The sequence below is a fragment of the Aegilops tauschii genome, chromosome 5 (genome assembly GCF_002575655.3).
Source record: "Aegilops tauschii subsp. strangulata cultivar AL8/78 chromosome 5, Aet v6.0, whole genome shotgun sequence".
NCBI classification, from domain to species: domain Eukaryota; kingdom Viridiplantae; phylum Streptophyta; class Magnoliopsida; order Poales; family Poaceae; genus Aegilops; species Aegilops tauschii.
In genome coordinates this window covers 348,933,950-348,939,250 of record NC_053039.3, presented here as the reverse complement: position 1 = coordinate 348,939,250, position 5,301 = coordinate 348,933,950, and positions in this window count along the sequence as shown.

The window sequence follows — 5,301 nt, the reverse complement described above, 5'->3', positions numbered from 1 at the left end:
TCAGAACGGAGAAACAGCGTCGTCGTCGTGTTCATGGGGAGGCAACGGAATGCGTCGTGTTCATCGGGAGGAAACGAAACGCGTGGGAGCCAACCGGCTTGGACGGAACAACCGATGGAAACGAGGCCTGGTGTACCGCAGAATGGAGGAAACGGCCTTGTGTTCAACCGTCCATGTTCGAAACGGGATCCTGTTCATCGGGAGGGGTCTGGCGTACCGCAAAACGGAGAAAACGAACCTCCTACGGTTGAAACGGGGGTCCTGTTCATCGGGAGGGGTGTGGCGTACCGCAAAACGGGACTCCACGGGATACTGTTCATCTCCACCGTCGACCCCCTCCAGCCTCCACGGGCTAATGTTCATCCACCATCGACCTCCTGCAGCCTCCACCTGCGACTGTTCATCCAGCCTCCACCGCGCGCTACTCCACCGGCTACTGTTCAACCAGCCCTCTCCACGGGCTCCTATTCAACCACCCCTCCACGGGCTACTGTTCATCCTCCCCTCCACCGTCTACTATTCATCCTTCCCTCCACGGGGTGGTCCTGTTCATCCTGCCCTCCACGGGGTCCTGTTCATCCAGCCCCAACCGGCTCGAACGATCGGGGTCCTGTTCATCCACCCCCACCGGGAACTGTTCATCCAAACCTCCCAGCAACGCTCACTGTTCATCCAGAGGAAACGCCATGGGGTCCTGTTCATCCACCCCGACCGGGAACTTTTCATCAAAACCCCCCAGCAACGCTCACTGTTCATCCAGAGGCAGCATCGATCGGCTTCAGTTAGCAGCAGTAGCGAAGGAATCGCTCGATCGGGTTCAGTTAACAGCCATCGATCGATCTCTCGAGTTCAGTAACGCGTAGCCTGCAGTGCAATCGCTCGGGTTCAGTTAGAGCCCAACGCCTCGCTCAGGTTCAGTTAGATCCCAACGCCTCGCACACACGCGCATACGTACGAGAGAAACGCGCATTGCTCGGCCCCCGACCACCCACCGTAACCGGGGACTCCCCGATATTTTCCGCGCCGTCGCTTCTACCACGGTTTTTTCCGTCATGGACGGCCCAATGAATGTCATGCAGTTGCGTCTCCGGCCCGCCCAGGATGAAAAGCCCATTTTCTGTCATGATTTTTTGTCATAGAAGTAGGACCCCACCACATCTATGATGATACTGGGTTTTGTCACAATTATCGTCATAGAAGTGTCATAAGTATGACTGAAAAGATTTTCGTTCGGCCCAAAATGTCACAGATGTGTCTTTTTTTGTAGTGCATCTTGCTGGATACAGAGAGCTCCTCAAAGGAGGATTCAGAGACTGATGACCAGTCCTATTTCCCCCCTGAGGTCTATGCTCAAACTTGGCAGGGTTATATTACCCATGTCATGCATGTTGTCTTGCATTGCTTAGTTTTTACATCATATATGGATTGCCATCTGCTTACTTGCTTACAATATAAATCATATATTTGAATTATATCATGCCGTCATGTTTACATACACAACATCTATCTGAATTATGGCATGGCAACTCATTTAATAAAGACATCATATAGTTATATCATCTCATCCTATTTAGTGTTTACAGTCATCATATTTTGAATTATGTCATTCTATCCGGGAATTATATCATGCTATCATGTTTCCATAGGCGGCATGTATGTGAATTATGGCATGCCAACCTATTTAATAAACACATTATATAGTTATATCATGTCATCCTGTTTACATAGTCATCATATTTTGAACTATGTCTTTCCATCTTTTTTAGTTAGCCATCATAATGTGAAATTGTATCATGCTATCCTGTTTAGTTAGCCATCATATATGTGAAATTGTGTCATGCTATCCTGTTTGGTTAGAAAACATAAATGTGAATTATTTCATGCCCTCTTTTATTCCCCACTATCCATTGCACCTGTCTAACATACAATGTCTGTACATTCAATTACTTTTCTTGTTTATCAGCCATTTGAATTGGAGAGGGTGATGGCAGTATCTAAGGGAGTAACAACACGGTCTTTAGAAAAGATAGTGCTACCAGTTGATGCGGATAGAACCACGGTGTACATGCCCAAGAACCAGCCCCACCACACATAACCCAGACCCTCGCAGATTGTACCCCTACCCAGTTGGACAGAGAACCAGCTACACCCCTTCTAACCCCAACCCCAGCAGATAGTAACCCAGTTCTAGTTGAAACAGCACCGTCTCCACCACAGAGCACCCAAACACGAGCAGTTAGTAAGGGAACTGCAGTGCCCAAAGCATGAGGACCACCACTCCGAATCCCAACTCAACGCTTAAAGGAGAAGAAGAATTGTTCTCAGGTCAGGTTCTGTAGCTATGGTTCATACTCCTTTGCTCTTGCATCACTGTATTTACTCAGACCAACTATTTTCAAATTTGAAGGATGGAATTGAAACTCCAATGGCGCAACAGGTATGTTTTAAACTTGTTTCTTTAACTGGTTTTCTGTTGTAACTTGCTCTATATTGATTTCAGTTTCAATTGAATAAACAGTTATGTTCTCATGTCATGCACATTACAAGTGTCTCTATAGTTTCCCACACTTATATTCTGTCTATTCTGCTTTGTCTTGAACAAATATTATTTGAACTGTATCTCTATCTTGATTTGGCAACAAAAACTAGAATGATTTAGACCATAAAGTGACCATGGTACATAGATATATGTTTGTTTCATGTTGTTATCCTGTGCACTTTACTACTGAACTGATTTAACCAAATGAGTTTCATATACAACATGGTTAACCTGTGACGTGTCTGCTTGTTTCTCTTTTAGAATGCGGACAAAATATTGGAGAACAATACCCCATTGTGCAATGGTGAAGGAAGTAATGCATATAAGGTTCAAGATAGTGAGACATCCCTGTTGGTCTCCAAGAAAGCTGATAAAAACTACCTTGACGACAGTGAGAGAACCCAGAAGTCCTGTCTTAATGTAGTGTTCGAGTTACTGGCCACTACTGCTGGCACAAGCTCTTCGAACTCGCTGCCTGAATCAGTTCGTCTTCTTGAGTCTCAGCTTCAAGTTGAAAGACATCGATCAGATGTGTTGCGACAGGAAGCTGAAGGACTGAGGAAGTCCCTGCAGAATTCAGATGCATACTTTTTGGTACAATAGCAAGCGCTGGAGGATTTAAGCGCCAAACAAGAGAAAGTTAATAAGCTTGCTAAGCATCTTGCCAGCATTATGGGTACCCAGGATATTGTTTCTTGAGATCTTCTGAAGTGGTTTCAGTTCTGGACTTGTTTTGCTGCGGCGTTTATTTGCACTGGTCGCCAACTTCGACAACCAGTGTATATGATATGCTGCTTTGTTCCCTATATTTTCACTGGTGGCAAACTTTGATGCCCAGTGGATGTAATATGTGTAATAGCCGTGATAGCCTAGCATAAGTTGCTTGCTTATTTATTTCCTTGTTGTCTTGTTTATTTGTTTGCTTGTAGTCAGTGTTGTTCTTTTTCCGTGGTTTGCTAGTGGCCGCAATAACTTATTTTTTAAAACTAGGCCACAATAACCATGGGCTACATATTTACTGTAGTGACACTGGGCCTTCTACGGGCCGTAGAAACAATGGGCCTTCTACGGGGCGTAGAAACAATGGGCCTTCTACGGGCCATATCATCAATGGGCCTTCTACGTGTCGTATCATCAATGGGCCTTATACAGGCCGTATGATTGATTGCCCAAACTTGGGCCAATAACATACCGCTTTATGGTCGTAAACGGGCTAGAGTTGGAATCGTCCGTTCATGGGCCGACCATAATGGGCCGTCGTTAATCAGCCGTATTTGATGACGCTATGAAAACGGCCCAACGTATTAACGGGCCACAAACGGTCCGACTGTAAGCATGGGATGAATTTGGCCCACAAGCAGAAAATGACAGTAACGGGCCGTAAGTAACTGAATGCTGGAAATGAGCCCAAGAATAAATGGGCCCTGAGAAGGCCGAAATATAACATGGGCTGGAAACGGCCCAACGGAATAATGGGCCGTTAATGGGTATAAAGTGATACACTGTTTATTACGGGCCAGTTTTACCACGGGCCGTTAATGGGTATAAAGTGATACACTGTTTTTTACGAGCCATTTTTACCACGGGCCGTTAATGGGCCGAGGGTTACTAAGGGCCTCATATGGGCCAAAAGACATCATGGGCCATACATGGGCCGGAAGTTAAAATGGGCTGGAATTATATTGGACAGCCCAGATGACGCTACTGGGCCTAATTCGGATAGGTCGTAAACGGGCCCTGGGTTAGCGGGCTGTAAATGGGCTATATGCGAACAGGCCGTTAACAGGCTTGCCGTGGGCCGGCCCGCCACCTTTTGACCAAGTCAAATGGGCCAGCCTTTTCACAGGAATGGGCCTCTGTTGGGCCGTGCCACGTGTCGACGTATCATAGGCGCTTTGGGTCCAATGAGTGGATGACGTCTGTCCCAACGGTGAGCCGACACGTGTTTCCTCCAGCCAATGATGATTTTACACGTGGAAAATCCCCGTTGGTCGGGGCTGTTAACGGGTTATCGGATCCAAAACCGGACCCGATAGCTTAACGGCGTTCCGTGACGGTGGATGCCACGTGTCGGTCACCCTTGACGAAAGCACTTCTGTGACGCGCGATTTATCATCATGGAAATGGACACTTCCGTGATGATAATTTTGGTAATGTCATGGAACACTTCTACGACAGCACAGGTATGAGTATCTTGATTCTGTCATAAATTTGTCATGGATGTACATGCATGACAGAAAACGTGACCTACTGTGACAAACACGTATCATCACTGAAGTGTATTTTTTTGTAGTGAAGCGACATCAAAAGGAATTTTCTAGTGCTGTTGCCGGGGAGGATCTTCAACATATACCAGGTTCCTAATCAGAAATCTCATCTTCTTGCAATTTACATTATTTGCCATTTACCTCTCGTTTTCCTCTCCCCCACTTCACAAAAATTTGCCGTTTTATTCGCCTCTCTTTTTCGTTTGCCGTTTTCTCGTCAGATCTTTTCTTTGCTTGCAGTCATGAGTGATTTCGGTATGGCACCAACAGATGATGGCCTAACTCCTAAGATTGGACGTACGGGCAATCTGGATGCTAAAACTTTTATCTTGGGGCAAGGGAACGTTATGGGAAAAGAACATATCGAAGAATTTTTCAATTGCGTGGGAAATCTAAGTCTTGATGATGCTCCTATACTTAAGACTACTAGATCTTATGCGGATGCTATTTCAGCACTAGTTCTGAAACTTGAAAGTAAATTTATTCGTACCCATC